Source organism: Delphinapterus leucas, chromosome 6, assembly GCF_059928025.1.
Source record: "Delphinapterus leucas isolate spDelLeu-1000000601 "Yukka" chromosome 6, BTC_Dleu_Yukka2, whole genome shotgun sequence".
NCBI classification, from domain to species: domain Eukaryota; kingdom Metazoa; phylum Chordata; class Mammalia; order Artiodactyla; family Monodontidae; genus Delphinapterus; species Delphinapterus leucas.
The window spans coordinates 75,355,387-75,368,125 of record NC_143134.1 but is presented as its reverse complement, the minus strand read 5'-3'; the positions used below and the strand labels follow the sequence as shown (position 1 = coordinate 75,368,125).

Here is a 12,739-nt window from a genome sequence, read left to right as displayed (position 1 = left end):
CGTTGAGTTGCTCACCTCCTTTCTTCCTCAGATTCAGTTTCCTCATCTGTAAAACAAGTTATCAGATTTATTTCCCAGAATGGCTGAGCGAAAATGGTTTTGCAGAGATCGAGTCCTCCATGGAAATGTGAAATCAGAATTACAAGATTGGTGTATTAGTTGCCTTAGTCGGCCAATACTCACTTAACATTTAGGGTTGGTCAGTGGCAAACTGAATTAGAGGAGTTGGCTGTTAGCACCCCTTCCTCACTTTCTCCAGCCTGGTGTTGCCCTTCTGCTTCCCCCAGCACTCACATCCCTCCCGTGCCCTCACGGTACTGCCCATCTGGTCAGGCACTCTGAATAACCTAGGGTCTCCAGTTCCACTTTGAGCAACACTTTAGTATCAGCTTTTATTTTGCAGGGCTGGTCTGATTAAGTCAAACTCAACTGCTAACTAGTGATAATGGCAGTATGCACCACCCCCTTAACATAACATTTACCTTTTATTGGCATCCCCAGTTCCAGAGACCAATTGGTGAAAGTATTTTGAGGGAGGAAACCATTTCGGCACTAACACTTCTTAGACAGAAACCAGCCACTTTCCTGCCGAGAGTGAGATATTGCTAAAATCCTGGGAAGTGTGAGGGCTTGATGTTAACACCTGCCCTGATCGTGTGCACTTTTGTGCCCACCTTCTTTTTTTTAGTTTTTATTTTTTTTGGAGAAAGATGATGTAATGAGGGTGGAGAAGCATCCTGGCTTCATCTGAGCCTTGGTTTCCTTGACATCACCTCCCCCCATCCTCTCTCCCTTTCCCTCTATCCTGAATCCAACATCAGCCTACATGGATTGTTGTTGTTGTTGCTAGGAAACTCTTGACCAAGGTCAAGTATACATGCTAATTCATTAAGGCTTGTTGGCAGCATCTTATCCTGTTATGGTTGTGTTGTCAAGCTTACAGGGGTGAGTGAAAAGAACCGTTTTTGACCAAAAAAAAAAAAAAATGTTTTTGCCGCTGAAGAATTCTGTTTTCATGAAGGATTCTTGTTAAGGTATCCTTCTCTGAGAGGTCCTTTTGCCAATCCACATTCCTTAGGGAGCTCTGGCCAGCCATAGTTTTTCCAGGATCTGAATAGCAAAGGATGGAGTTGAAATGAGATCTGCAGTCAAGCAGACAGACTTTAGAATGAATATGTATTCTGTTGGGGCCTGATTTCCCTGAGTAGATCAGTTCCTAGCTGGAATGTGATTCTTGGCAGGTGGGGGGCAGGGAGGAGAGTTTTCCTAGGATAGTCAGCTCCATTCTGTGTCCTTTTGTGGCTCGAAAAGGACTAGACCCCAAGCATCCTTAACTCAGAGTGCTCTCCTGGCCTGCTGTGGAAGAGTATACCAGTATCCCAGTATTGGCTCTAAAACCAACTTTGTTCTGTTATATGGTTCATACTGTTTAGAAAAGGGGGGCTGGCAGACCCTCTAGGTTAACATCCCAGAAACTTACCCAGAAGCATAACTTTAGAAGCAAAGGATCTGCTGTCAGGACATCAAAAATGGGCCCCAGGATATTTTGCTAAATAGAACTCAGAAGCCAATAGGAAAGCTCATCTTAGACAAATGAATGATATCAGAGGAATAAATGTGCTCTCAAGCATCTGCCATGCAAATTGTCATAAAGTGATTGGATTGAGCTGTGACAGTTGTTCCCTTGCTAACACTTTTGGGTTTAATAGAGTACAGGCTACATATAGGACACTGTCTATGAGTAAGAAATAGGGCTTGGCCACATAGCCACACTATTCTTAGTTTCGTCAGTGAACCAAAGAGAGTTGTGACTACTTTATCTCATCACAAATTGAAAGTCTCTCAACTTATCATCCACTCGTTTAACAAATACTTTTGAGTTCCTTCTATAGCTCAGGCACCATGCAAGACACCAGGGATACAGCAGCCACGGAGATGCAGGCTCTGGCTAAAACAGACACAGGGCCTACCTGTGCAGACTTTATGATCTGTTCGAGGCTAGTTCTTTATTGAGCCCTCAGCCAGACCTCAGGTCTTCTCTGTTCTTGAGGCTTTCCTCTGAAGCCGCCTTTAGTGTCTTAGCTGTGTAAAATCTGCTGCTGTGTAAAAAAATTGCCCCAAAACTTAGTGGCATAAAACAAGCCATGTTGATTATCTTACAGTTTCTTTGGTGGAGAATCTGGCATGGCTTAACTGGTCCTCTGCTTTGGGGCCTCTCAGAGACTGCAGTCAAGGTGTCAGTGGCCTGTAGTCACCTTAAGGCTCACCTGGGGAAAGCCCTGTTCCCAAGCTCATGCACTTGTTGGCAGGATTCAGCTCTTCTTGGGCTGTTGGACTGAGGACCTCAGTTCCCAAGTGACTCTTGGCCACAGGCCTCCTAGGTTCTTTGCCACTTGGGCACTCTCCTCCATGGCAGCTTGTGTTAGTAAAGTGTGCCGGACAAGAAGGCTGAGTCTGATAGCGAGATGGGTTACAAAGGACTGTGACTTCCCATCACAGAGTGACATCCTTTGCTGTATTTTATTGTTGCTTAGAGTAAGTCACTAGCCCACACTCCCTCCCCAGGAAGGGGGTTACACAAGGGCCTGAATACCAGAAGCTGGGGGTCACAGGGGCCACTCGAGAAGTCCACCTGCCGCATTTGGTGTCTTGCCATTACCTTGTGCCAGCAAAGAGCTGCTGGGCTTAAAGCCTGAGGACACAGCAGCTGCTGGCCTCCTCCTCCCCCCAGCCGACCTGGTCAGCCATTCCCAGCTCCTAGGCTGTATGAATATAGTTGTCTGGCTGGGAATGGGCAGATCTACAGATCCTGACATGACTGACAGAGAATGAAGCCAAAGTGGTGGAAAAGGGAATCGGGGTGTGAGCCAGCACCGAGGTGAGGCAGGCGGCTGTGTCAGAGAAGGTTAGGGCTCAGAAGGGCCTGTGGAAATGGGAAAGAGGAAGGATTTTGTCCTGAAGGAACACGCACGACCACATGGATTCTTAAGTAGAAGGATTTTAACTTTATTCTCAAGGGACTTCCAGAGCCCAAAGAATTTTCTGTAAAGAGTCCTTCATAAGCTAAGGCAGAGCTTTCAACCACTGTGCCGATGATCCAGCTGGATTTTGGAGACAGGGGCGACCTGGACCACCGGCTATGTTGCCTTCAACTCCGGCAGCTGCACTCGGGGCTCCAGACCCTCTCCGGGTGACCCAGCGTGCTGTCCCAATGCTGTCATCTCTCTGTACGCCATGACGCAAAAGGAGGTAGACAGGCACCAAGTTAGGGGGTCTTGTGGTGCTGAGAGAACAGGCCTTGAGGCTGGCTGGCATCCTGGTGCCTTGACTCTTGACCTCAGCTGTGGGGTGTGGCACCTGTTCTTTATGCTCCCATCTCAACCGCTGTCTTGCTGTGTACGTGGCGGGAGCGGGGGCGGGGGGGGGGGGGGGTGGCATGCGGGTTGAGTCGCAGGTGTTATCCATTATGGATGAGGTCTGGAGAAGGCCGTGGTGAATAATTAAGCAGGTTTCAGGTGCAGATTGAACATTAAAAGGAAGGAAAGAATGATGAGAGCCAGGGAAAGAATTCTGGATTCTGTTGCACAAACAGAACACCGTGTGTAGATGCTTTCTGTAACTTTCCAGAAGGTCTGTTTTCTTTGCAGTCTCTCTGGTGATTTTCAGCCTTATGTGTGATGGTGGTTCTCTGGTTAATAACTGAAAAAATTACAAGCTTTCCACAGCAGCAGTGAAGATTCTGATGGCTTCAGTCTGGCCTGAGTGGCTCATGAATCCAAACCAAAGCAATTTTTAAGAGTGATAATGGAGAAAATGGCTTCACACATGAGCCAGGGAGAGTTCAGTGGTAGGGGCTATTTAATTTGGACACTTTGAGAGTCAACACCCAGAGGCTTTCTGTCTTTTAACTAATTCATGGAAAGAAGACAGTGTCTTGAGAGATGCCCAGTGCTGTAAATTCAGAAGAAATACCTCCTGCACTGCCCACCATTTTGAAGAAGCTTCCTTGAATGGGGCTGACAGCCACAGGAATTGCATCAGACTGACCCAGATTATAGTAGGTACAATCTGGCTGCGCGCAGAGCGGTCAGAAACACAAGAACAAGAGAGGAGGGACAGAGAAGCCCCGAGGACCCTCTCTCTCTGGTCTGGCCTGCAGAGTTGTCCACAGCACAGGAAACTGTCACTTAGCATGGGTGGGTTTTCCAGCTGTGGATTGTTCAGGTCCTTTGCTTCTCTTTTTTCTACCTTTTGACTCTATTACAATTCATCAGGTAGGCTCAGGGAGAGAGACCTGTCAGAATGTCTCATGAAGAGTTAGGTGAGAAGGAAGGCCGAAGCCATCTGTTACAACGAGTGTCTTGAATGTTCTGTGCCTTTCACGTCTCGTGCACCCACGTGCTCCCACATTGCCATGGCTGGTTGAGAGGTACGTTGGCTCTGGGAGGTCTCTCTGTTTCCTGTCGTCAGGCTTCAGAACTACCCTGCCCACCTCTGTTTCCATTAGTTCCCTCCAGCTCAGTTCCACTCATATTTGTCTTGACTTTTTCTGAGAACCACAGACGTGGTCCAGCTCTCAAACCCAGTTTGGGATTACCTATTGGTTTGGGTCAAACCATGCTGACCCTGGGGACAGCTTCTTTTTGTATTTGTGTATCTGGTTCGCCATTTCCCCTTATTCAGATTGCAGTGCAAGGATGTTAGAGTGCAAGAATGTTCAGCAAGTGTGAAGAGGTAGGGAGGGTCCACTTGTAGCATCCTGTGCCCCTAGAGACCCAGGCCTCCGCTGGCCACATGCCCAGGTGCATTCTGACGTAGGTTTTAAGAGAGCCTCTTTTTCCCAATTCCCACTCCTTCCATCCACATGAACTAAATGCTTTTTTCACAGGTTCTGTAAACGCAGCAGAGTTTATAGAGTGTGTGAAAGTTTCTGGTAGCACCTCAGAACCGAGTTTATTTTTTCCCAGAAACAGTAGGCATCGCTGCCAGAAGGGGTGCGTCTGCCCCTTCTCAGAAACATCAGGTGATGATGCTACACCAGTGACGCACGACTGCCGGGGACATTGGGCACCCAGGGGTTAGTTAATGCAGCTAGGTCAGACACCCTGGGATGTGGTCACATCTCCTGTTACAAGTTGCATTATTGACTAGGGAACATCTAACACCACTAGAAACAATCCATCAGACACACACTGAGGTCAGGAGTTAGCCTCAGCTCACAAGTGGACACACAAGAGCTGGCCCTTCTACCCAAAGAATACCAGTAAAGATGGAGAATTTTTGGATGTACCAATTTGAGTGTCACGAAGACGAGGTAGGTGGATCCTCAGGCTTCAAAATTATGTTTGCTGCTTTGCTCTTGGTTTTCTTCTCCTAGTCCTGTCAGATTGTGAGTTCTCCGCATTTCCCTTGATGGTAGGAGTAAGTGAACAGAGCTGGAATAGGAATAGGACGGGAAGAAATGTAATCAGGTTTGCCTGTTGCTTACAAGTCCAAGATGACCTGAAAAGAGAAAAGGCTGTTTGATCACTTAGAAAGATGTGCACTTTGCTTCCTCTCCAACAGTGTGGCATTGTTATTTGCTGTGAAAATGAGTTCCTTTGGGCACTGTAGCCTCTAATTCTTGGCTCTGTGTCGTGTCTTTTGCTTCCATGATGCTAATGAAACTGAATGGAGATTAGTGCTTTGCACATTAGGAACTGTTTTGCTAATAAATGAACTAATGGGCATAGTGAACCCTGTACAGTGCCTGGCACATAGTAATCCATCTGCAAATGGTGGCTGTTATTGTTCTTAGCAGATAATGTGTAATTACAGCAAATAGTGTGCTCTCAGCTGCATCTCTTAATACAAACTAAGAGTCACTTTGGTTTTCCTCTCACCGTTCAATGTGGCCTGAGGAAGCCAGTGTAGGAGAACCATCAGGGAATATGGACCTAGATGGAGACATGAATAGCAGGCTTCCTCCATAAATGAGTCCATCACAAGTTGTAATACCTTTCCAATAAATACAGTGAGGCTATTTTTGGGAAAAGATAACATCGGTTTATAGATCAACTTTATCAGATAAGTTATCCCACCTTGCAGGGATGACTCTAGTTAATAGTTAACTAGTCAGTTTTGTGGGTTTTCTTTTTTTTCTTTTTTGCCTTTAAGAACATGGTTTCAGAAGCTTGGAGCCCTTTAGATGGTGATAAAATGAGTGATCTGTGTGGTCCCCCCAAGATGAAAGCAGCCTCTATCTGAGGAGATTGCTGCAGTGCAAGGTTCTCTCCGAGCTACGAGGTGGGCCGGAACTTCACACTACAGCCTTGCCATGGGTTTAACAGACTTGGAGATGGGAATGCTAGCATTTTCCCTGTGGGAAAAGAGGATGGAAATAGAATATTCTGACAGTTATCTCAAAACGTTCCATTGGTATTAATTGAATCCATTATAAATGTGTATATAAAATACTTCATTAGGCCCAGGCTATTATCATTTTAATGACATAATTATGCCCCTACAATGCCTATGCTAGCTTCCTGTTTCACCACATTAAGGAAATACAAACGTGCATTGATAATATAGTTTGAATTGAGAGTGAATAATTATGGGTTTCTTCAGCAGTTTCAATTTTCAGAAGCACAAACATATCTTGGAGCAAGGAGAAATTAATCATATATTTGTTTTTTTTAAATAATTGTTACATGGAGTAGGTTAATTTAAAACACCTTAGATCAGTGAGGAAAACAATGTACATTTACTTGAGAAAAAGGATTATGCTGTTTAAACCAACATGCATAGTGAAAAAGCTGTGTGAGGACACAGGAAGCACAGAAGCTCCATACAGCCCCCGAAATGGAAGTTTCCCAGGAAAACTAGAGCATGTACTGTGGCCTGCCCTGAGTAATGCCCCCGCCTTTGAAAGTCCATATAGAAAAGGGAATGGAACCAGAATGTTCAGGCTGGACAGGACTTGAGTGACCAAATGCTTGATTACGGTCTATGAAATACCACCTTTGAGCACATTTGTTCCTGCTGTGTCTGCAAGACTACTCTAATCATCTGAGGGTGCAGACGTGCAAGCAGAATCTGCCGAGGAAGGGAGACAGACCGTGATGAAGCATTAGTAAAGGTGAGGCATCACCTCACACCAGTCAGAATGGCCATCATCAGAAAGTCCACAGACAGCAAATACTGGAGAGGGTGTGGAGACAAGGAAACCCTCCTACACTGTTGGTGGGAATGTAAATTGATACAGCCACTATGGAGAACAGTATGGAGGTTCCTTAAAAAACTAAAAATACATCGACCATATGACCCAGCAATCCCACTACTGGGCATATACCCTGAGAAAACCATAATTCAAAAAGAGTCATGTACCACAATGTTCATTGCAGCTCTATTTACAATGGCCAGGACATGGAAGCAACCTAAGTGTCTATCGACTGATGAATGGATAAAGAAGATGTGGCACGTATATACAATGGAATATTACTCAGCCATAAAAAGAAACGAAATTGAATTATCTGTAGTGAGGTGGATGGACCTATAGTCTGTCATACAGAGTGAAGTAAGTCAGAAAGAGAAAAACAAATACCGTATGCTAACACATGTATATGGAATCTAAAAAAAAACAAAAACTGGTTATGAAGAACCTAGGGTCAGGACAGGAATAAAGACACAGACATAGTGAACGGACTTAAGGACACGGGGAGGGGGAAGGGTAAGCTGGGACGAAGTGAGAGAGTGGCATGGATATATATACACTACCAAATGTAAAATAGGTAGCTAGTGGGAAGCAGCCACATAGCACAGGGAGATAGCTTGGTGCTTTGTGTACACCTAGAGGGGTGGGATAGGGAGGGTGGGAGGGAGACGCAAGAGGGAGGGGATATGGGGATATATGTATATGTTTAGGTGATTCACTTTGTTATACAGCAAAAACTAACACAACATTGTAAAGCAATTATACTCCAATAAAGGTGTTAAAAATAAAATAAAATCAGCCTTTAAAAAAAAAGAGTAAAGAGCAGACATAGAGAACAGACTTGTGGCTGATGAGGGGTAGGAGGGTGGGGAGAGGGATGAATTGGAGTTTGGGATTAGCAGATGCAAACTTATATATAGGATGGACAAACAACAAACTCCTACTGTATAGCACGGGGAACTGTATTCAATATCCTGTGATAAATGATAATGGGAAAAGATATGAAAAAGAATTATATATGTATAACTGAATCACTTTGCTGTACAGCAGAAATTAACACAGCATTGTAAATCAACTGTACTTCAGTAAAATTAAAAAAAAATATGGGCAAGAACCCTAGCTATATGTGGGTACAAACTTCCACATGAGCACATAAGTGCAATGCTGCATGTGTCCAGAACCTACTGTGTATATAAACCTGTTTCCTTTTTGTGTGTCCTTTTTCCTCTGATACTAGAGGATTGGTGTTCATGCATCCTTCCACGTATTCAACACACTTATTGAACTCCTGTTGTATATTTCATGGGGAATCCCGTATTAAGCACTTGAAGAAGAAAATGTAAATTAATCATAAATCCTGCCTTCATGGTGCTTATTAAAATATTGTAATTAAAATATTATTCAATAGCATTAGAATTTTATAAAATATAAGGGAGAAAGTGATGCACCATAAGAATGGCACAGATAAAATACAAGCAGCTCTTGTAGGAGAGGGATTCCTTTCACCTAAGATATTGGAAAGACTTCATGAAAGAGTTAACATTTGAAATGGGCCTTTGGTGTGTTGTGGACATGTGGAGTTCAGACAAGAGCATCAACAAAGGCTCTGAGCAGAAACTCACAGGTTATATACAGGGAACAGAAAGGAGTTCAGTTTGGCTTGACGACAGAGAATAGGAACTGGAAGGGTAGAAAATGGTAAAGAAATTAAGGCCAATCCTTGGATTCCTTGAGTGCCAAGGTAAAGAGTCTTAAGAGTTATTCTTTAAGCAAAAAGGAACCACTAAAGTTTTTGAATTGAGGAGTGAATTGCTCAGAGCTTGTTAAAACTGTCTTTAAAAATGAGAGTAAATAGGTGCTTAGTGAGAAGCCTCTGGATGTCTTAGTTTGGGCTGCTGTAACAAGATACCATAGACCCAGTGACTTAAACAACAGAAATTTATTCCCCACAGTTCTGGAGTCTGGGAAGTCTGAGATCAGGGTACCAGCATGGTCAGCTTCTGGTGAGGGTTCTCTTCCTGGTTTGCAGATGGCTGTCGTCTTGCTGCGTCCTCACAGGGTGGAGAGCAGGGAAAGAGGAAGCACGTTCTCTTGTCTCTCTTATAAAGGCACTAATCACTTTCATGAGGGCCCCACCCTCATGACCTAATTAACTCCCAGAGGCCCCACCTCCTAATACCATCCCACTGGGGGCTAGGGTTTCAACATATATGTTGGAGGGAGACACAGTCTGTGACACTGGTGAAGAAGGTTCATGAGTTCTTAGTGTTTGGGTCACATGTAGTATGTCGACTGCTTGGTGACCTTAAAAATAAACTTATTCTCAGGTTCTGTGAGTTGCTCCATATCTAGCCTTCGTTGCAGTGAAATTTTCCTTTGGAGGGAATGTGTACTTGGATCCACGGGTACTGAGACTCATTAAACTTGGCTAGAGCTGGCTGGGGTCTTTCACCAGGTGTCCTAAACAGTGGAGTATCTCGGTGTGTTATGGTTATACATAAGCTGTGTTCTCAACTAACACTAGAGCTATGCATATGCACACGATTCTGTTTTGTAAATCAATCACCATAATAGCATCATGCTCAGCCCTCATATTCTGATGTGCTACCTTGAATGGGAGACTGTGGGCATGTCAGAAATTGCATACAGCCATCGTGTATACCCCCAACCATAGCCAGTAATGAGCTATTCTTGCCAGTATACAAGTAAGAGTCTTGGGGCTTATAAATTAACTTAAAATCTTTGTGGTATGATTTTTATAGAGCCTTCTGTGTGCTTCTTAATTTTATTCATGAATAAAATGTTAATAAGGAAGGAAACGAGATGAAGAAAACATCCCAATGGGTATGTGTTGTCCTTGTGAACACTCTCCCATAGGGGTGAAATCACTTTTGTTACTGTTGGGATCTTAAAAGACTTATTAAATATTGATTGAGTGCATTGTGTGTGCCCAGGCACTGAGCTGACCCTCTGTGTGCTTTGTCACCAATTAATCCTCACCTCAATCCCAAGAGGCAGGTAATTACTGTTTTCCTCAATTGTCAGGAGAATCAGAGAGGTTGGGAACCTGCTCAGGGTCTCAGCTGTGAGTGGTAAAGGCAGAATTCACACTCAGCTCTGCCAGATGCTAGGGCTTGAGCAGTTAACCCCTTCAGTATCCTGAAACCTCAGTTGCAATTTTACTTGTTCTGCCACAATACAAAATAAAACGCCCATCTTTTTCAAAGGAGAAATGTTAACTTGTGTTCCCTGTAATCACCTATACTTTTGAAAATAGACCCTAATATTGGAAAGCCAGGTCATGATGGCTTTGAAGACTAGACACAGTGTCTTAGGAATTGATTTTTTTTTTTTTTTTTTTTTTTTTTTTGCGGTACGCCGGCCTCTCACTGTTGTGGCCTCTCCTGTTGTGGAGCACAGGCTATGGACGTGCAGGCTCAGCGGCCATGGCTCACGGGCCCAGCTGCTCCGTGGCATGTGGGATCTTCCCGGACCGGGACACGAACCCGTGTCCCCTGCATCGGCAGGCGGACTCTCAACCACTGCGCCACCAGGGAAGCCCTTTTTTTTTCTTTTTTTTACTTCTGCCAACCAACAGGCTTTGTTCAGGGCCTTCCAAGTACCAGACACTGTGGAGGAAAGGCTGTGTCTTCTCCACTGGAAGCCTTTTTTGACCCAGATGGTCTCTCCTCCCTCCTGCTCTTGACTCTTATGGAAGGTGTCATGTCACATTTTAACCACCAGAGGAGAGGGAGGGGTGTCCCAAAGGATCCCTATGTAAGTGTACCTTCAAAGGCCTACTTAAAATTAATTCACTTACAACAAAGACCAAAGTTTCAAGTAAGAATGGGGAGAAAGGGATTTGATTAGAACTTTACCTTGAAAGTACTAAAAAATTACAAACATAAGCTTAGTTTATCTTTTGACTCACAACATGTTGGTTATAATTTCATCTATATGTGAATTCTTAGAGAAGAAGTATTTTTTCATTTATTTTATTGAAGTATAGCTGATTTACAATGTTGTGGTAATTTCTGCTGCACTGAAAAGTGATTTTTATGCATATATATTCTTTTTCATATTCTCTTCCATTATGGTTTATTACAGGATATTGAATATAGGTTCCCTGTCCCTGATCCCAGTCAGACCTTGTTGTTTGTCCGTCCTATATATAATAGTTTGCATCTGCTAATCCCAAACTCCCAATCCATCTGTCCCTCCCTCTCTCTCCCTCTTGGCAACCACAAGTCTGTTTTCTATGTCGGTAAGTCTGTTTCTGTTTTGTAGATAAGTTCATTTGTGTCATATTTTACATTCCGCATATGTGATATCATGATATTTATCTCTTTCTGACTTACTTCACTTAGTATGATCATCTCTAGGTCCATCCATGTTACTGCAAATGGCATTATTTCATTCTTTTTTGTGGCTGAGTAGTATTCCATATACGTGGAATGGTATGGTATATACCACATATATGTACCATATCTTGTTTATCCATTTATCTGTCAGTGGACATTCAGGTTGTTTCCATGTCTTGGCTATGGTGAACATTGCTGCTATGAACATAGGGGTGCATGTGTCTTTTTGAATTATAGTTTTGTCTGGATATATGCCCAGGAGTGGGATTGCTGGATCATATGGTAGCTCTATTTTTATTTTTTTAAGGAACCTCCATACTGTTTTCCATGGTGACTGCACCAATTTACATTCCCACAAACAGTGTAGGAGGGTTCCCTTTTCTCCACACCCTCTTCAGCATTTGTTATTTGTAGAGTTTTTAATGATGGTGGTACCTCACAGTAGTTCTGATTTGCATTTCTCTAATAATTAGCGATGATGAGCATCTTTTCATGTGCCTCATGGCCATCTGTATGTCTTCTTTGGAGAAATGTCTATTTAGATCTGCCCATTTTTCAGTTGGGTTGTTTGTTTTTTTGTTATTGAGTTGTATGAGCTTCGAAGAGAAGTATTGACTTGGGGAGTTGTAATTTGTCTCAAAAAGAGCCATTGAATCATACAATAGAAGAACTGCCTTCAATTCACACGTGACTTGCACAGCATGATCAGAAACAGTCCTTTCAATCATAAAGAGGACCATTTCAGCAGAAATATTTAAAGACTGTTTTGCCAAGGGCCTCTCTTTATTATCAGATGTTCAGATCATGCTCTTTTAAAGCACCTCTAACATTGTCATCCTTCCATTTTTCTCTTAATTGTTAACTGGCGTAACTCCACCAACTTTTCAATGGTCCATAGTGGGTTTGAGCAGTTCTGCAACTTTGCCACCTTCAACTTTCTGAGATTCTGCTTTGTCTTTATTTATTTTTGCAGTATTTGCACTTCTACTCTGCAGTGCAGTTGCTGTTTTGTTTTGTTTTTGCCTAGAAATGCCAGATGGTCCCAACAGTCAACAGAGACCAGCTGACAAAGACATGGACCAGGTAGATGCTAGTGTTTTGGAGGGAGGCTGTTAAGGTGGACACTAACCTTGCGAGTAGTCAGCTCCATAGCGGCTGTTTTTATGTTATGGTGACTTTTATTTTT

The 12,739-nt window shown here is 43.5% G+C and overlaps 1 protein-coding gene across 3 annotated transcripts in view; it reads left to right on the top strand.

Annotated features, from left to right (window-relative positions):
* APBA1 (amyloid beta precursor protein binding family A member 1) overlaps positions 1–12,739 on the top strand; it is a 239,651-nt gene that overhangs the window by 180,927 nt on the left and 45,985 nt on the right. The window lies entirely within an intron of this gene.